Genomic DNA, 21,361 nt, shown 5'->3' with positions numbered 1-21,361 from the left:
CTAATGCCAGCAAGCCCAGCCACAAGCAAACCAAAAAAAAAGTAAAATATAACGCTATTGTAGGCCTAAGTAAGCGGTTGGGGTTCTCCTATGGCTTTTTCTAGCCTACACTGAAAGCACACTGCTTTGCAAGATGAATTTGAGCTATAAAAAGAAATAAAGGTAAAAAAAAATAAATCAGCAGACTCGGCGTAATTCAAATCAAACCCCTAATAAATTGTCCCACTTCGGTGTTTGAGGTGGATATGTGTGTCACTAAGAGCTAAACACAAGTCTCCCTGCAAATTACTCACAATATGGTACTAGCTGCACTACTAATGCCAGCAAGCCCAGCCACAAGCAAACCAAAAAAAAAGTAAAATATAACGCTATTGTAGGCCTAAGTAAGCGGTTGGGGTTCTCCTATGGCTTTTTCTAGCCTACACTGAAAGCACACTGCTTTGCAAGATGAATTTGAGCTATAAAAAGAAATAAAGGTAAAAAAAAATAAATCAGCAGACTCGGCGTAATTCAAATAAAACCCCTAATAAATTGTCCCACTTCGGTGTTTGAGGTGGATATGTGTGTCACTAAGAGCTAAACACAAGTCTCCCTGCAAATTACTCACAATATGGTACTAGCTGCACTACTAATGCCAGCAAGCCCAGCCACAAGCAAACCAAAAAAAAGGAAAATAAAACGTTATTGTAGCCCTAAGAAGGATTGTTGGGTTCTTGTAGAATCACTCCTGCCTAAGAGTAAGCTAATATAACAGCCAAACGCTTTCCCTGACCAGCAGCAGCTCTCTCCCTAGCGGCATCCAGACAGAGAATGACGCGAGCAGCGCGGGCAGGGGCTAGTCTATTCCAGGGTCACCTGATCTGGCCAGCCAACCACTGCTATCGACGTGTAAGGGTACCACGTCATGCTGGGTGGAGTGCAGAGTCCCCATGGCTTGTGATTGGCTCTGTTTGTGGCCGCCAAAAAGCAAAACGGCGGGAGATGCCATTTTCTCAAGCGGGCGAAGTATTCGTCCGAGCAACGAGCAGTTTCGAGTACGCTAATGCCCGAACGAGCATCAAGCTCGGACGAGTATGTTCGCTCATCTCTAACTGTCATGCATAGTCCGCGAGTCGGCAGAACGCCGTACGCGGACTCTGTATAAGCAGGGAGACACTCACACACTTTGTCAGTCGTGTGGAGCGCCGTGAGTTAGACCTCGCTTCTTCTGACTCATTTAGCAGACTATTTCTAACTTCTTAATGTACTGCCATTGCCTAGCGATTTTGAGTTTTCTGACTGTCTGTCCCTCAGTTATATTGTTAGGAACTTTCCCTACTGAATGCGGCTTCATCGACGTGAACAGGTAAGTAAATGTGCCCCATTATGCTACGTTAATATTGACATACTTGGGAGAGATTGGGTATCACACTTTGTGGATTGTTTTGGTATTTTGTCCACTGAAAATGTGTAAATTTTTTGAAAAATGCATTCATTTAGCAAAGAAAATATTAATATTACACCCGCCGCAGCTCCAGGATGAACTATAATGTACTATAATGTGAAAGAGGTAATTGAATGAAAAGAAGAAGGCCCAATACTGACTCCTTTGGCACCTGCTGGTAACTGCAACCCAAATCTGAGAATGTACCAATAATGATAACCCTCTGTTTCCTATCAGCAAGCCAGTTGCTAACCTAAATACACATATTTTCCTCCAGTTCAAGCGATTTCATTTTATGCACTAATCTTTTATGTGATACAGTATCAATGCCTTGGGTACATTTAGACAAACAGAATCCAAGTATGGTCAAAACACTCAACTTACAATAATTGTATGAAAAAGTTGAAGGTGTCAGTATATGGCAATATAAGACTTTACTTGTCACCAGGGACCTCATTTTCACCAAAGACAGGTTGCAGAAGCCTATCACACATGCATTGCAAATTTGCCTTTCTGCTTTCTGTAAACGTAAATGTAAAAAATGTAATAAAGCATTTACAATATAATTGTGTGTTATAACTTACCTTGCACCCTGACATAATCCTCTGTGTGGTCCTAGGGGTTGAGCTTTAGTTAAGATGCAATTAAAAAACAACCTGTCACTTGTCTGTGCTTCTCACTCCTCAGCCCTCACCTTTTTGTTCCTGTACAACTCCTTCCTGCTGCTCCTTCACAGGGGCAGACGAGAATGCACTGCACTATCCTGAATGTGTTGCTTACTCGTTCAGGTCCGCCGGAGTTCACCATCTTCTTCCCAGTGTATGTAAGTGCATGGCTTGTGACACAAATTTAAATGTTAAATCCCGCACTTTGTCCAAATCAGTCAGATCGTCCGATGGCCCGCCTCCCAATTTCTGTCGCATGAAAGTCAGCAGTGTGCTGGCCATTTAAATATATGGGACAGGAGCAGGAGTGTGGAGAGGTGAATGCAGGCCGGGCGGAGCGGCGCCAAGGAGAGGGGCACTGGTGTGCCCACGATCTGTAACACGTATCACGGGGGCACCCGTGACAGGTAGCAGAACTGTGGGGGAATAGGGCGAGTTGTGTGTGTTTTTTTTAAATCATACAACAACAAGAGGAGGGGCATAACAGGAGAAGGAAGGGGTTCATAATAAATAGAGCATCAGGGGACCCAATACAAGGAAAAGGAGAAGGGCACTATATATAGAGCCACAGGGGAGTCATAAAAAGAGGAGAGTCCACTATACAGTATTTGTAGCAACAGGAGTCATGATAATAGGCGGAGTGGGGGGGGGGGCAATACATATGGGGTGTGTGTAACACTAAGGCATTATAAGTGGGGGAAAGAGAGAAAATAAAAAGTTTAAAAGAGCATTATAAAGGCTCTGAGTATTTTAGTGTGTTGGTGCACCATAGGAAAGAGGGTATTCTACTATGTGAGAGTCAGTAAGGGGAGCAATAGGCTGGGTACTGTACGGAATTCTAGTGCGTGTCGTGAGAGTCAGGACAAGGGTTTTGGCTTAGTAAATCATTGGCGTGTCACACCTTTTTTCCATAGGTGTAGCTAGAGGTTCAGCATAAGGGCCAAATCCCACCCAAGTGGGCCCCAGACCCAGGTGTACCAGTTTTCCACCATACAGTGACTGTATACTGATAGATGCTGGTTCTCCTCAGGCCTCCCTATTAATAGTCACAGGACATAACATAGTGACTTACAAGAGACATCTCTGTACACTCTGGTGGATTTGGGAAACAAAACAACCCACAGGACCTTATGGTGTGTTTATAAATAGCTAGATGCGAGTCCAGTGAGCAGGGGCACAACTTCAATAGGCTTAGGGGCCCCAAAAGTTGTCACTTTCCTATATGAGAAAACTAGTATTATAAACCAGACATTATAGTTGGGGCTTGTCGCTTTGCACTGGGACACATCAGCTTCAACTTATGCCACTGCCGATGAGTCACACTGGACTCACATCTGGATCTCTTGGCGCCTCTTCTCTCAATGCTTCAATGAAGCTGAAACAGCACCCTGGCTTCATAGTACACACTTTACACCTACAGTGCTGTGCAGTAAAGCCGGTGTGTACTGCTCCAACTTCATAGTACTTGCTGCTTAACTACAACGCATGTGAAGTAAAACGAGGGTTACTACTCCAGCTTCTGTAGCAGAATGAAGAGCCCCGGACAAAAGTGAGTATAACCATTTGTTTTTCTTTAATGCAGTCATGAACAGTAATTATAGAGGTGGATACGGAAACTAGACCACCAGTCCATAAGGGCCTTCCTTTAAGTTTACAACAAGATATATTTTGTGAAAGCTGTTACTTTCATGTTATAGAGCCCATATATACAGGATATGGGTAATAGTACTGAGAGGTGCCCATATATACAGTATAGAGGTAGTAGTAGTAATCTATGCCCATATATTCAGGATAGGGGTAGTAGTTTGAAATGTGCCCATATATACAGGCAGGGACGCATCTGCCATGAGGCGGGGTGAAGCGGCAGATTGCTGACCTTTAAAGAGGCAACATTTTGCCGCCGGTAGTACTACCTGAAAAATTCTATTGCATTTGAGCCTTTAAACCCTTACCGACGCACGACCGCACTATTACATGGAGGTACATGGAGAGGAGGTGCAGGTACATGGAGAGGTTCACGGGCTGCTAGCACTGATCGTGGGTGTTATCCTGTCGATCGCTGCTGGCAAAGCTGCTGATGGCTTCAAAAAGATGGCGAAGCCTGGACGCCACCAGCTTGGTGTCGATCGTTGTTTCCCGTGACGCCATGGGGAGCGAAGATCGGTCGCCATGACAGCCTAGGGTCTTCTGAAGACCCAAGGCTGCCTTGTTTTAACCCATTCATTACAATGTGCGATTTGTTTAATGAATGAGGTGGAAAATCCCCATATACTGCTATATTTTAGTATGGCAGTACATGGTAGGATCGATCAGGCAACTTAGGGTTAAAGCACCCTAGGGAGTCTGAAAAACAGTTAAAGTTAAAAAAAAAGGCAAAAAAAATGATAATAAAAAAACATAAAATTTAAAATCACCCACCTTTCCCTAGAACTGATATAAATATAAATAAACAATAAAAATCATACATTAGGTATCACCATGTCCTAAAATGCCTGATCTATCAAAATATAATAACGTTTTTTCACTGCGTTAAACCAGTAGTGGAAAATAGCGCCCACAGTCAAAAATGGCACTTTTTTGTGTCAAGGGTGCCCCCGTGATCCATGTCACGGTTCGCGGGCACACCCATGCCCCTCTACGTGGCGTTGTCTCGAGCCCCTCCTCTAACTTACCTCTCCATGCTCCCGTCCAGCCTAGGCCCCACGTGCATTCCCGCTCCCTAGGGCATGTGTGCGCCGGCACTCAGAGATTTCAAGCCATTCCCTGTAAAGTGAAAGCCCTCCTGCGTTCGAGTGTTCCGGTGCTCCTGTGTTCCCGCTCCTGTGTTCCCGTGATCCTGCTCCTGTGTTCCTGTTCCCGTGTTCTAGTCTGTTCCTGCATCCCCGCTCCCTAGGGCGTGCGTTCGGCGGCACTCAGAGATTTAAAGTGCCAGCATACAGGTGATTGGTGCCGGCCACTTCTGGTTCTGCTATATAATCTGGCGGCTCCCATCATTCCATGCCGAATCTTCAAGCCATTCCCTGTGAAGTGAAAGCCCTCCTGCGTTCCAGTGTTCCGGTGCTCCTGTGTTCCCGCTCCTATGTTCCCGTGATCCTGTGTTCCAGTCTCTTCCTGCGTTCCTGTTCCACGTTCCTGCTCCCATGTTCCTGCCATGAGTTCCAGTGTTCCTTCCTACACTGTGCTCCCGCTGCCCCACTAGGCTTGGACTGTGTTCTGCATTACTACCTTGTGGCGGGCTCTGGTGAAGACCAAGTGCCACTTAGACTTCGGTCCCAGGTGTCAGCTAGTACCATCTCCCGCGGTGATCCAGAGGGTCCAAAGACCCAGAACCCTGACAGTAAGATCCGGCCATGGACCCCGCCAAGGAGCCACGTCGGTTACTGGCTAATCTTTCCGGCATTGTCGCCCGGCAGTCTCAACAGATTGCTACTTAAGGAGAACTACTACGTCATGTTTCCGCCGTGCTACAACAGCTGCTTGACTCCCAGCACCAGCATCAGGCTCCTGTGACTATTCTTGCGGCAGTTCCTGCGACTACTCCTGCAACTACTCCAGTCATCCCGGGTTGTCCACTGGCAGCAGAATCAAGGCTCAGACTTTCTATGCCTGACAAATATGATGGCGACCCTAAGCAGGGGCTTCATTACACAGTGCTCGCTGCATATAGAGCTGATGCCATCTCAGTTTATCACTGAACACTCCAAGGTGGCATTCATTCTCAGCCTCCTTTCTGGGTAAGCCCTGGACTGGGCTACCCCTTTATGGGACATAAAAAATTAAATCATGGCTACCCATACTACCTTTTTAGCTGAATTCCACCACATGTTTGAGGAACCTGCACAAGACTCTTTTATGTTTAACGACAAGTGGTATATTCAAAAGACCGGGACGGTCATGGGTACCCCCTTGGCATGTACGTGCGAATATTTTCTTGGCCGTATTTGAGAGTAGATCCGTGTTTTCTCTAGACAATCCTTTTACCAAATTTATAAAAACATATCTGAGATTTGTAGATGATGTGTTCCTAGTATGGGATGGCTCAAATGACGAGTTCCAACAATTCATGGATTATTTGAATATTGTGAACGATATGAATACGTCCGTATTCGGAGGGAAAGGAATTGGGGTTTTTAGATGTAAGAGTCAGTATAGAAGGAGAGACCCTTAACACTACTACTTTCAGAAAACCCACAGCTACCAATTCTTTATTAAGGTATGATAAATTCCATCCAAAACACACTCGCGATAGTCTACCATATAGCCAATTTCTACGGATAAAAAGATTGAATAATACCGACAGTGGGTTCAGAACACAGGCACATGACCTCAAGATCAGATAGCTTGAACTGGGTTATCCCATGCAGTTTATAGAGACAGCTTTCAAAAAAGCAGGAGACTCCCCTCAGAGACAGGGAACAGTAAGAACAAAAAGTAAAAACAGTAATAGAGAACAATGTCCCCCAAAAAACAAGAGATTTGCTTTCTCTTTTGGTTATAGTTCACATGGAGATGCAATTCGGGCTGCTATCTATTAGAATAGGACCTTTTAAAAGATGATCCCCAATTAGCAGAGGTCACAACACAGAGACCTGTCATCTCATTTAGGAGAAGCAAAACCATTTGGTCAGTAGCCAATTCTCCTCTCCAAAAAGAATGTGGTTAGAACGGAGTATCCCAAACAGGAATTATAGATGTAGGTCTTGCAATTTTTGTAAATTCAACAGCCAGGCAAAACATATTGATCTGGGCGGTAACACATGGAAAGTGAACTCATTTATCACGTGTAGAACCACATATGTAGTGTATATTCTCTGGTGTTCGTGTAGGCGTTTCTATATAGGAAAGACGATTCGGAATCTGTTTGTACGATTCAGGGAGCATTGTAGATCCATTGAGACGGCTTCCCTAGGGTCATAGAACATATAAGGGAACAACAAGGAGGATATCCGGAGGTACTCCAATTTGCCGGCCTTGAGAAGGTGGAAAGGAACCCAAGGGGAGGAAACAGGGAGAAGGAATTGTTACGTCGAGAGGCTAAACACATTATGCGATTTGATGCTATGGGTAGGCTGGGTCTCAACGATAGGAACAACCTAAGTGTTTTTCTTGGTACAGATTGACCATAGCGGGAATCCCAGTATATATACTGCCTGCAGTGTCTCATGATGACCAGGAAGTAAGGGAGAGTAACATGCGTAATAAAACAAAAATGTTTTGTATACAAAAAGAGAAAAAAAGAAATAATGTATAGTTGTAATGTATTTGTATTTTTATTTATCTACCTACCTACTTACCTGTTTTTTGAAAAAAGAAGAGATGCAATGTCCTGTGCGTGTACATATTCATGCCAACATCTGGTATATTTTTCTTGGGATCACCAGCTCACTGCCGAGATCGTTTATGGATTTATATTGTTATCTTAAAGGGGTTATCCGGGTTTAAAAATTTTTTTATGGCCGGGCTGGGGAGGGCTAGTTAAACATAATAAACATGGACTTAACTACTCCGGCGCCGCTGATGTCCCGCGCCGCGGTCCCTTCGATCCGTGCCCCTGTTTGTTTACAGGGGCACGGAAGCCACGCACAGGGAGCTTCCGGTCCGTGATGTGGACGGCTCCTCCCATCCGTCCCTATCTCTCAGCATTGTAAGCGCTGGGAGATGGTGCGCATGGGAGCATCCGGTTTCATTACATGGGCGCAGAGAGAAGACCGGCCGCGGCGCGGGACATCGGCAGCACCGGAGGAGGTAAGTACATGTTTATTGTGTTTAAATAGCCCGGCCAGAAGAAATTTTTTAAACCCGGATAACCCCTTTAAACCCATAGTCTTTATAAAAGGAAAAACCTGCCCTACCGCAAAATTATGCGAGGACAATAAAATGAATAATGAATGATAATATTCAACAATATTCTGTGACATAGAGACTGTGGGGGTCATTTACTAAGGGCCCGATTCAAGTTTTCCCAACGTGTTACCCGAATATTTTTGATTTGCGCCGATTTCCCCTGAATTGCCACAGGATTTTGGCACACACGATCGGATTGTGGCACATCGGCGCCGGCATGCACGCGACAGAAATCGGGGGGCGTGGCCGAAAGAAAACCCGAACGGATTTGGAAAAACCGCCGCATTTAAAACAAAAAATCTGTCGAGGAGCTTGCACTTACCTTCACTCAGCCCAGCTCGGTGAACTTTAGCGCGTTCCGATGCTTTTCACCGCAGCAGCGCCACCTGGTGGATGGCGGAGGAACTACCCTAATGAATCCCAGCCGGACCCGAATCCAGCGCAGAGAACGCGCCGCTGGATTGCGAATGGACCGGGTAAGTAAATCTGCCCCTGTGTCTTAACCGATGCAGATATATCGCAGTCACGTAGACGCATATGGGAGCCAAAAAAAATCATAACTGTTTGCATATCGGCATGTTGGTACCCCATTGATCACTGTTGTTTTAACTTGTCCTTGTTGTTGTGTTGCCGTAGCAATGAGTACGTCACAGGGGGTGTGGACCCACACACGACTCCCAGAAGTGCGGTACCGTGTGATGCACTGCCGGCACGTCACCGGAAGGCGTGTTTAAAAACGGCATCCCCAGAGATTTAGGCTTGAGAAAGCGCCATATAGGTGCTAAACGGCCCGTTGCTTGCCGCGGTCTGAATTGTCTGTCCATGTCACTACTCTGCTGGTTTAAATAAAACTTCTGCACACGGATTCGGTGAGTGCCACTTCATGTCTTATCTTTGTGAAGTATTATTTCCTCTACGTTGCATCTGGAAGCTGAGAACCACCGATGTGCAGCCCAGGTTCCATATGGGAGAAGTACGAGTGAAGGAGACAATCCTCAAGGGGTAGTGCAGGGTACTTATTCTATATACTGAATGTCTCTGGAGGGTCTGCCAGCTTGTTACCGGGACTTTGCAGATGTTTTTTCCAAAAAAACAAGCAAAGACTTTGCCACCACATCGTCCCTATGATTGCCCTGTGGATCTCCTACAAGGTGCCTCTCCTTCCAGAGGCTGTGTCTATCCTCTTGCTTTTCCTGTGATGGCTGCTATGTCCGAGTACATCAAGGATAACCTGCAAAGGGGTTTCATACGCAAGGCCTCCTCTCCAGCTGGCACAGGTTTCTTCTTTATCACCAAGGACGGCTCCTTACGTCACTATCGCAGGATGAACAAGGTTACGGTTAAAAACCGTTACCCCCTGCCGTAGATTACAGAACTCTTTGATCGCCTACGAGGTTCCAGGGTATTCTCCAAGCTGGATCTCCTTGGTGCTTATAATCTCATCCAGATCCGCAAAGGTGACGAGTAGAAGACGGCATTAAACACCCGTGATGGGCACTTTGAATATTTGGTGATGCCTTTTGGACTGCGTAATGCCCCTGCTGTGTTTCAGGAGTTTGTGAATGACATTTTCCGGGACTTTCTCTACACGTGTGTCTTGGTCTACATAGATGACATCTTGGTTTATTCTCCAGACTTTGAGTCCCACCAGACACACATACGCCAAGCTCATGGCCGACTCTGTGCAAACTGTCTCTACGCCAAGCTGGAAAAATGTCATTTTCACCAACGCAGCCTTCCATTCCTCGGCTATATAATTTCTGACAGAGGTCTCCAGATGGATCCTGCCAAACTGTCTGCAGTTCTACAGTGGCCACACCCAGAAGGTCTGCGAACCATACAGAGGTTCCTGGGTTTTGTGAACTATTACCGGCAGTTTATTCCACATTTTTCCACTATGGTGTCTCCCATCGTGGCGCTCACCAAGAAGGGTGCCAATCCACGTGCCAGGCCTCCTGCAGCTGTAGAGGCCTTCTCCAGTTTGAAGTCCACTTTTGCCTCAGCTGCCTTGCTCACTAGGCCTGACACGAACAAACCCTTTCACCTTGAGGTGGATGCATCCTTCGTAGGAGCTGGAGCAGTTCTCATCTAGAAAGGGACTAGGGGCCGAATTTTTACATGCGGTTTCATTTGAAATAATTTTCCTCCCACAGAGAGAAATTATTCGATTGGTGACAGAGAACTGTTAGCCATAAAACTTGCTCTGGAAGAATAGCGATATCTACTGGAAGAAGCTCTGTGTGTACACAGACCACAAGAACTTACTGTACCTCCTGACAGCCCAGCACCTGATTCCCAGGCAAGCTCCTTGGTCATTGTTTTTTTCTGGCTTCAACTTGCTGATTCATTTCCGTCCTGCAGACAAGAATGTCAAGGATGATGCACTGTCCCGTGCTTCGGATGTTGTCGGAGAAGAACCAGATCCTTGGCACATCATTTTTCTGACCAGCTTGTTGTTGCAGCTGCGGTGGATCTTCAGCAGCTACCTCTCGGCAAGACGTATGTCAGACCCGCTCTCCGGAAAAGGATTCTGTCGTGGGGACATTCTTCATGTGTGGCTGGGCACCCAGGGGTGCAACGTTCCATGACCCTCATCTCCCGCTACTACTGGTCTTCCGTTTTCTCCACGGCTTGCCAGTTTGTTCCTCAAACATATCTTCCGGCTGGATGGTCTTCCGCTATACATCGTGTCTGATCGAGGTGTCCAGTTTGTGTCCAAGTTCTGGCGTTCCTTGTGTAACCAGCTGCAAGTCAACCTTCACTTTTCTTCTGCCTACAGCCCTCAGTTGAATGGCCAAGTGGAAAGGGTGAGCCAGAATTTGGGCTGTTATCTCCACCACTTTGTTTCAGCCCGTCAAGATAATTGGGCTGATCTGTTACCATGGGCTGAGTTCTCCTACAATTCCCTGGACTCTGGGTATACTGGCTCAGCCACGTTCTTTGTTGTCTACAGACAAATCCCTCGTCCTCCTCTTGTCTACTCCCTCTGATCTCCCTGTGTTAGAGAATCTGGTGCAGGACCTCAAATCTTTTTGGGAATAGACCCACCAGTCCCTTCTCCGAGCCACAGACCCCACCAAAACCCAGCTACAAACTTGGTCCCCGGTTCCATGGCCCCTTTGAGGTAATCAAGCGAATCAATGAAGTGGCCTACAAAGCTCCGCCTCCGCCTTGATCAAAAGGTTGTACAGTCATAAAAATGGTAGCATTGCACACAACATAAAAAGTCTTACAAAATGATACCCCCTCAGCTCCTTACACTGAAATATGAAAAAGTTATTAGTGCCAGAAATGGCTAAATCAAAAAAAAAATGTGCAGGAGGTTTCAATTTTTGTAAATGTATAAACACATTATAAAACCTATACATATATATGTCATTTGGGGTGCAAAGTAAAAGCCATAAAATCCAAGGCTGGAGGCTGGAGGTATACAAGGGGACTGGAGGCTGTATACAGGGGGCTGGAGGCTGTATACTGGAGGCTGAATACAGGGGGGCTGAAGGATGTATATAGGAGGCTGGAGGCTGTATACAGGGAGCAGGAGGCTGTATACAGGGGCTGAAGGCTGTATACAGGTGGGCTGGTGGCTGTATATAGGGGGATGGAGGCTGTATACAGGTAGCTGTTGGCTGTATACAGGGAGCTGGCGGCTGTATACAGGGAGCTGTAGGCTGTATACAAGGGGTCTGGAGACTGTATACAGGGGGTTGAAGGCTGTATACAGGGGGCTTCAGGCTGTATACAGTGGGCTGGAGGCAGTATACAGGGGGGCTGGAGGCTGTATACAGGGGGAGCTGTAGACTGTATGCTGGGGGCTGGAGGCTGTATACAGGGGGGCTGGAGGCTGTATATAAACTGGGGTTGAAGCTGTATACGGGAGGCTGGAGGCTGTATACAGGGGGTCAGGAGGCGGCTGCATACAGGGTGGCTGCTGGAGGCTGTATACAGGGGGCTTGGAGGCTGTATACATGAGGGCTGGAGGCTGTATTTAGGGGGCTGGAGACTGTATACAGGGGGCTTGGAGGCTATATACAGGATTGCTGGAGGCTGTTTTCAGGGGGCTAGAGACTGTATACAAGGGGCTAGAGGCTGTGTACAGGGGGCTGGAGGCTGTGCATACAGGGGGCTTGTGGAGGCTGCATACAGGGGTCTGGAAGCTGTGCATACAGGGGGGCTGCTGGAGCTTGTGTATGTAAGGGGCTGCTAGAGGCTATGTATGCAGGGGGAGGCTAAATTAGGGCACCTAATAAATTGTGGGTTCTGTATATACTATAATTTCTCTTCCTGGAGCAGATCCTCATCTGTAAGGTACTAGTTGCCACTAATGTCACTGACTGACTACTAGTGTGAGGTAGCATTATTGGGCGACCTACCCCCATATATACAGGATAGGGGTATTAGTACTGAGCTGTGTCTATATATACTGGATAGGGGTAGTAGAAGTGAGCTGCGCCCATACATAAAGGATATCGGTAGTAGAATTGTCAGGTCCGCTAGGGAAAATGCTGGGACTTCTGGTTCTTCTGGTGGTGCCAGCAGCGTTCTCCGAACCCCAGCGCGTATCCGCGCAAACTCCACCTCTCGTCCCGGGCAGCGGCTGCTAAGATCTCGCGCTGTCTAGGAATTGTGTTCGGAACTGCTGGGACTTGTGCTACCTATGCTTGGTGCCTGGTTGTTCTGCACCATGAGGGGTTAATTCCCAGAAGCTGTACAGCTCCTATCAGGTTCTGGAGGTGGAGTTCTTGCTGCATAAATTGCAGCTTCACTAGTCACCTGTGCCAGTGTTTGAAATCCCTTCTCCACTCGCTCTCAGCATTAGGTTTGACTTGCTCTGTATCTGTATCTGTATCGTTGTGACCTCGGCTCGTTTTTTGATATTGACTCTTTGCCTACTGATTTTGCTATTGACGTACCCTCTCGTTGTGAATCCGGCTAGTTTACTATTCTTTTGTGTTTTATGTTTGTCAGTCTGTTTGTGTTTCCCTTCCACACTTATCAGTGTATTTCGAGTCTTCAAGTAGTTGCCCCACGGTTTAGCGTGGGGGGGCTATAGGAAGGGACAGAGGTTGGGGCAAGCTCAGGGCACACTATCCCCTGTCTTTTGTGTTACCCGATCTTAACAAGAATTGATCTGTTCTGAAAGAGTGAATGAGCTACAAAGACATAAACAGAAACAGCACACAGACAGGCAAACACACACACACAGAAAACACATACCAGGGCAGAGCAGGGCAGCGCTAGTCTCCTTATAGTACTTGTGTCCTAGGAACACAGAGATGAAAGCTGCTCAGTGGGCCCCTTAATGTCCCTGGACCCCAGAGCCACTGCTCTCCCTACTCCTCTCCCGGTAGCTATTCCTCTGATGCCCACTATCAGGGCCGATTCTAGCCCTTTTGCTGCCTGAGGCAAAAACTGAAATGCCCCCCCCCCCTCCCTCCCCGATAACATGTGTTTTCCCTTTTGATATTAATATTAAGCCTTAATAATAATAACTCCTTTATTTATATAGCACCTGCAGATTACACAGCGCTGCACAGTTTTGCCAAATCAGTCCCTGTCCCCAATGGGGCTCACAATCTAATCAACCAACCAGTATTTTTTGGAGTGTGGGAGGAATCCAGAGGACCCGGAGGAAACCTAGGCAAACATCTTGAACCCAGGTCCCCAGCTCTGCAAGACTGTAATGCTAACCACTAAGCCACCATAAAGCAAAACACACATTGCTGTTTACAAAATGCATATGCATCAAAATACAGTATAAATGCATCAGTCTGTCCTCTAATTAAATGTGCCCTGGATGGGGCTGCTAAAAAAATAAACATTTACTTCCCTGTTGGTGTCTCCCACCGCCGTCCCACCACGCTATATCTCAGAACTGTATATGGGGACCAAAGAGGTAAGTGAATGTTTATTCTTTTTAGCAGCCTCCTCCCGGCCACATATCCATTTTTCCAGGTCTCGGCCAACCCTTTTAATATACACCCCCCGCTATTATTATTGATTTACATAGAGCCCCTCTTATGATTTTATATACGCTGTCACCCTAATCTAATAATACATATTTCCCCCCCTTAGTTACAATAATATAAAGACAGTGACAATGACACATTAAAAATGTATAATACCCCCTAATGCATTTATGCACAGACCCCTCTTATTTGTTATACAAATATAATTATTTATATACAACTCCTTTCAAGGTACAGAGACCCCCAAATTACATTATATACAGCTCCCTTCAATATAGCCCCAAATTTTATAAAAATCTGGCCCCCATATACAATCCCCTACCCAGTTTTATTGAAGCCAGGCCCCTATATACAGATCCTCCCCGCATAACTATATAAAGTAAACCATATACAGCTCCCACACCAGTTTCTAAGGTTCCTATATACAGTTTTCCCCCATTGAAATGACTGTATATACAGCCTTCTACATACAGATCCCCATCCCCCAAGTTTAATGAAATTCTGTCCCCTATATACAGATTCCACCCCACTTTAATTATATACAGTATGTTCTTGTCCACATATACAGCCTCCCAGACCTTGTTTAGTTATGTAAGCAGCCCCAGAAAGAGTCTCCTACTCCTCATTTGATTATGTTGCAGTCCAATTGTAAAGTTTCCCCATCCCCACTTTTACCCTAGTGCCCAATCTCATTGTTAAATAGCCGCTGCTAACATAATGACATGCATAATGACATGCAAGACAATGCATTACAGCGCAGTTAGAAAATTTAAACTGAGAAAAATGACTACAATGTTTTGTATTAGAAGCAGGATTCAGCAAGAAAAACTTACATGTTGTTGTCTTCCCGCGCTGCCGCAATCATTTACTTCTCCTCCAGACTCTTCAGCTCGGGTCGCGGTGACGTCATCACTCGCTGCCCGCGACCTGACCAGAAGTGCCTGGGATTCCTGGAGCAAGAGAGCGGCGCAGAGAAACAGGTCGGTGCTGCGACGCTCTGCATATCAATGGCATTGATGTCTTAAGACACCAATGCCATGGATATACATCGCGCTGCACGGACTTGCCAGCGGCAGCTCTGTACTACTTACTGTGAGCGATTCGGGCACTTGCCGAATCGCCTACATTGCAATTATGCCGCTTCCAAGAGGGCTCCGTCAGTTGCCGCCTGAGGCGGGATTTTCATCCCGCCTCATGGCAGATGCGGCCCTGCCCACTATACATTTTTAATACAATATTAAGAGTTACAGTTGCTATTGAGGCGTCTCGCATTATTTTATGTTTAGTTTATGTTGTTTTACCTATCCCTATTCATTTTTTCCTTTGTACTGATCTAATTCTGCCCCAATTCTAGCCTATTACTTTAATTCCCAACTCCCTAACTACACTTTCTTACGCTGTACATGTGTAGCTCATACAGCCCCGACAGGTCTCTAGATTAAACACTCGTCAAAACTTCTAGCAAATAATTCCCTCTAACAGCTGCCCGCTCCCTAATCAGATGTAGTTCATCTATGCTGTACGGCCTGTAACTGACAACAAGATCAACCCAGTTCATCATGTTCTCAAAATGTTCCTTCCTACACCAGCTTTTAAACCTTCCACCTACATCTTACTTTGTGAAAAGTGCTAACGTGCACCATGATCACTGGGTCCGCACCAGATCCCCCACCAGTATTGGTCATCCTGATCCATAACATGCCAAAAGTGAGCACCTGGCAAACAACATTTCTCTTTGAAGAAGAGCCGCCTAGTTCATTTTGCAGCTGTGCTACCTCTAAGCTGACATCCCTCTCATCTGCCAGCTTGGCAAATGTATTCAGGTGATTCATATTAGAACTAGGCTCCCTACAACTCTTCTCTTTCCCTTCCTTCTGTATTTTTCCCAACCAGCTGCCCCTCATTCTAAACCCCCATTCTTCCAGCCCTACATCATCTGTCCCATCAAAATTTTGCTTGTGGAGCAGCAAAATCTGCTCCATATTGTCAATAACCCAGATCTGGGTTTTCAGATGGGAAATTTTCACACCTCCCACACAGGTTTGCATAGCCCACATGGCACACTGCACATAGCCAGTACATCATAAAAAATATACATTTTAAAGGGGTTTTCCGATGAAACAAGTTAGGCCCTATCCACAGGTCACGCATGGCCGGGCTGCCCTGTTCATCTTTATGGAGTTGACAGAGATTTCCGAGTATGGCATCAGACTCCTGTGGATAAGGCCTAACTTGTTTTGTAGGAAAACACCTTTAGGCCTCTTCCACACTTGCGTTGCAGATCACGTCAGAGTTTGATCAGGGTGCCATCAGGGTTTGGTCAGTGAAAAACGCACATTTTGCATCAGAGTGCAATCAGTTTTCAGTCAGAGTTTGTTCAGTGTCTCAGGGATGAGCAATTGATGCGTGAAAAACGCATTGCACCTGCATTGCACTTGCAAGTATCTCCGAGTGCAATGCGTTTTTTAATGCATCTCCATAGACTTGCATGGTGCATTTTTCACGCGCGTGACTTGCAAAAGTAGAGCATGTCGAGATTTAAACGCGCGTTAAAAAAAATGCGCGTGTGCGCGTGAAAAAAAATGCAAGTCTGAAAAGACCAATTGATTACAATGGGTCAGAGTGCAATGCAAGTTCTGCACGTCAAAAGCACGCGCAGAAAACGCGCATGAAAAACGCAAGTGTGAAAGGGGTCTTAAAATTCCTCAATCTTATGTCACTATGTCGTAAGTTACACTTAAAGGGGTATTCTCTTCTGGGCATACACATTTTATTTAATACATCTGTCATATACTTACATACACATATATACATACACATACATATATTTTAATTAGATAATTTCCCATAAATGTAGCCATGTTAGTACTTGGAAATGAGACAGTTGTCCTTGGATACAACCACCCCTAAACTCTTGCAGTGCCGAGCACAAAAACTTTCTAAACACAATTTAAACTTGGAGTGCCTGCACATGGTGCGTTTTATAGTCAGAAAATCAACAATGTAAGGTCCCATTGATATGACTGTTGGGGCAATGTATATCCGGCAAGATATATATCTCCCATAGACGGCTAAGGCACTCGAGCTTGCACTTTTTGTGCCCACCATTACGAGCCATGGCTGCAAAAAAAGATAGAGCATATGCTATCTTCAGCCATAAGAACTGCCGTGTGGTTCTTTTTTCTATGGAGCAGCGCTCACCCCTCCTCATCTCTACCGTACCTTCTGTATGCCCACCCGGCTACAGTTTGCATATGTGCATTTGAATGTACAGTAGACTTATAAAGTTTCAGCATAGTGGATGGCTAAATAACCTAAAAATTGGTATGGAATTTAACTATTACTATGCAAAGGATGAGCTGCACAACAAAAAAAACTATATACAACTACATCTTTTGGTTTCCTCTACAACAGAATGTCTGTGGAATGACTTCAGCATAAATTCTGAAGCAGCAGACTTCCAAGTTTAGTTGAAAAGGATATCACATTCTTTACTTATACCAATCATAGCACCGTTTGGACTCATTATGAGTCTTCATCAGGCAGAAGATAAAGACTCATAATGAGTTTAAATGTGGCCTGCCAGGGTATACCAGCCATTAGACTAGTTGAGCCTCTTGCCTCAGGCAGCACCACCTGCAGCAAGATGGGGGGCAGGATGAGAGATGCAGTCACCTGCTACAAAACACAACTTGACACTTAAAATAGCATTTACACAGATGTTAGCATGGATGTGAGACACCACATGGAGAACCCGCTTACTAAAAAACATAACCTGATATATTACAATGGATGGGGTGGAGTATGTAAGTTGGGTGTCCTTGAGTTGGGGACCACCTGTACATATGTATTTGCAACCTATCACCTCTGCTTATGTGAGTGGCTGCTGTGTTTAAAGACACATAAGGTTCATAAGGTTTGTGACCAGTGCCAGTAAGGTACTGCATTATATGCAACATATTTGGACTGTGTAACTAGGGCAGCATCCCCTATAGATACAGCCATGCCTAAGGGGCCTAAAACATTAGTACATGAATGGGTAAAAAGTGAAAAGATTTTCAAAAATCAAGACACTTTTTATAGACTGGAAATAAAAACAAACATACAAATGTTAAGTATTAGGTAGGGTCCGCACAGTCTCTGTCCTCCAGCATCCAGCCATCTCTCATTGACTGTTGCCTATCCCATCCCTATCCAGGTCAGTCACAATAAGACAGCAGTCTTCTCTTTCCTGTGCACTGCTTCATACCGAGAGAAGAAAGGGAGGGCTCTGTGACTCCTGCGCAAGCCTGTGACTGCAGGCAGACTAAATATATATATATATATATATATATATATACAGCACAGTACAAAAGTTTGGACACACCTTCTCATTCAAAGACTTTTCTCATTCACACTGAAGGCATCAAAACTATAAATTAACACATGTGGAATTATATACTAAAAATATGTCTTATATTCTAGGTTCTTCTAGGTAGCCACCTTCTGCTTTAATTACTGCTTTGTATACTCTTGGCATTCTCTTGATGAGCTTCAAGAGGTAGTCACCTGGAATGGTCTTGAAACAGTCTTGAAGGAGTTCGCAGAGATGCATAGCACTTGTTGGCCCTTTTGTCTTCACTTTGCAGTCCAGCTCACCACAAACCATCTTGATTGGGTTCTGGTCTGGTGACTGGGAAGGCCATGTCATCTGGCATAGCACCCTATCACTCTCCTACTTAGTCAAATAGCCCTTACATAGCCTGGAGGTTTCGGCTCATTGTCCTAAAAAAAAAATTGATAGAATAGCATGCAACTGCAAAATGCTGTGGTAACCATGTTGGTTCAGTATACCTTCAATTTTGAATAAATCCCCAACAGTGCCAGAAAAGTACCCCCTACACCTTCACACCTCTATGCTTCACAGTCCATTGCTTCACACAAAGACATGGTGGTGGGAACAAAGATCTCAAATTTGGTCTCATCAGGTCAAAGCACAGATTTCCACTGGTCTAATCTCCATTCCTTGTGTTCTTTATCCCAAACAAGTCTATTCTGCTTGTTTCCTGTCCTTAGCAGTGTTTTTTAGCAGCTATTTTACCATGAAGGCTGCTGCACACAGTCTCTTCTTAACAGTTGTTGTACAGATGTGTCTGCTGCTAGAACTTGTGGCATTGACATGGTCTCTAATCCAAGCTGCTGTTAATCTGCAATTTCTGAGGCTGGTGAAATCCCACTTATTAAACCTGACAGGGGACAACTGTGATGTGAAAACCTTTTCAGGCGACTACCTCTTGAAGCTCATCAAGAGAATGACAATAGTGTGCAAAGCAGTAATCAAAGCAAAAGGAACCGAGAACATGCCTTCAGTGTGAATCTACAATTTTTCAAGTCATGAAAATACAGAAAAATCTTTGAATGAGAAGGTGTGTCCAAATTTTTGGTCTGTATATATATATATATTTCTAATTACCATATATATATTTACAGACACACACTAGCAGCAGGCGGAGGGAGCACAGGAAAGGGAAAACACTCAGGGCTTTTCTTACTCTTTTCTGTCCTTTCTTTTACTCCCCTCACCTCTGTTTTGTTACACAGAGGCCTGGAAATGGTGGCCCTAATCCTGGGTGGAGGAAGCTCAGGTAGTTATAAAGCTGGATTATCATTGGCGGTGTTGGAGCTAAGGCGATGTTGGCGATGTTTCTAAGGAATCATATGACCACTTTTAAAGGAAACATTTTCTTCATACAAGTACAGTCTTTAATAACTTCGAATTGAAGAAATGTACCAGTATGTACATGGCAGATGAATTAAATTAAATGTGAATGTCCAGAGGAGAATAGCCCTTAAGTCACTGCACACTTATGACAAATGCACCTCCTTTAACTGAAACGTACTCCTCTGGCTGCAAACAGCAATAGCACACAGACACATTTATTTCTGTGGACTCATGCACTTGGCTTTGCCTTACATGGATCCTTGTGCAAGTGGTTTGAGATGAAAAACTCAACGCCGTTTCTATTCCTGCCCATGTTTGGTGCTTGGACAGTCCTTTGTCCTTTGTGTTGTCATTAGAGAGTAAGTAAACTTCACATGGGCAGAACTTTTGTTTGAGGCCCAAGACTGCACATGGATGGTACTAACCCACAGATTTGAAAAGGGCGTTTTTTTATTGCAATGATCTTGAAAACTAGAGCATTCTACAATCCTGAGGCAATTCAAGAACGTGGATGTCGGAATAAAACTATTGACTATAATGGGTCAGTGTACAATGTGAGTGCTGTGTGAAAGGGCTCCAAAACAGACCAGGGTAAAAGAACGCTTCAGTCTTTCAACTTTACTGATTGCACACACAATAATCCTCTGGAGGTAGTGCTGCACAGACACTGAGCATTTCCCATGGACTCTAGCTGGTTATTAAGAGTGCTCAGCATTCTGTCTCTCAACCTATCTAATAAGTAGAGATTGCCCAATGTGGTAAACCCCTTTTTGAGTATCAATGGAAACCTTAAGGCAACCATAATCAGGAAACTTAAAATAAATAAATACTTCACATATTCTATGCTTCGCTATTTTATGCATGTCTAGTTCATATCCTTGGTAATCTTGTGGGACCTCTCTTTCATGAGCAATGGGCAATCTTAGCACACAGTTAGAAGTGTTCTCTTACCCTCCCATATTTGGTTTCTAGCTAAATCCTTTTAAATGATAGTATTTTGATGAATAGAGGGGTTGGGGGGGGGGGGGGGTTACAGGAGTATGAATGAATGACAAAGATGTAGTCTCTAAATCCTTACAATGAATCATATTTGACCCAATTGCTTTTTCCTTTATATGTCATATTCATATTGATAGTGTTGCTTACAAATATTTATAATCTTTTATGTGATGAATCTTATGTGTTGTATTGTTTTGTATTTTGCTATAGAACCCTGTATACAGACATTTCATGTAGATCTCATATTCTATCCATGCAGCTTCCACATACAATCAGCTTCTATGTTTATGTATATGCATGATTTTCTATGATAAGGAAGCATTGCATTTCTTACCTTTACACAGGGCATTTCTTCACAAGCCTGCAGGCCTGTGCTTAGCTTCTCTTGCAAGGGGCTGATTCAATATACTCTCTGGCAGCTCACTACAGTACTGCAGTGTGATCATCTGAACTGAAGTATATTAAATCAGACCAGTATTATGTGTACGTGTCTGCATGGATTTTTCAAAGCCAAAGAAATTTCACAGCAATTTTGTGGAGAATGTGTTTGATGCAAAGGTAGATTATGCCTATATACTTATATTTTTATGTTCAAATACATTTTTATTGAGACTTATTGACAAAGAAAACAAACATTCCCAAACTAGAAACAAGCCCTTCACCCCCTAGTGAGTGTAGAGTCTGTAGTGTCAATGTCAGGATTCAGTGGTAGTGGACCCACTGTACCACTGCTGATGATGACGCCAGCACCTGGGAGCAG

At 44.8% G+C, this 21,361-nt stretch overlaps 1 protein-coding gene across 1 annotated transcript in view; it reads right to left on the bottom strand.

Annotated features, from left to right (window-relative positions):
- The window catches only part of LOC140064031 (BAR/IMD domain-containing adapter protein 2-like), a 152,455-nt gene extending 131,448 nt beyond the window's left edge, over positions 1 to 21,007 (bottom strand). The window contains exon 1 of the mRNA XM_072110434.1: positions 20,936 to 21,007. The gene's annotated coding sequence lies outside the window, so the exon portion shown is untranslated. The remainder of the gene's footprint in view (positions 1 to 20,935) is intronic.
- Positions 21,008 to 21,361: the final 354 nt, after the last annotated feature.

This window comes from Engystomops pustulosus, chromosome 6 (genome assembly GCF_040894005.1).
Source record: "Engystomops pustulosus chromosome 6, aEngPut4.maternal, whole genome shotgun sequence".
Classification (NCBI taxonomy): Eukaryota; Metazoa; Chordata; class Amphibia; order Anura; family Leptodactylidae; genus Engystomops; species Engystomops pustulosus.
This window is presented reverse-complemented; position numbering and strand designations above follow the sequence as displayed.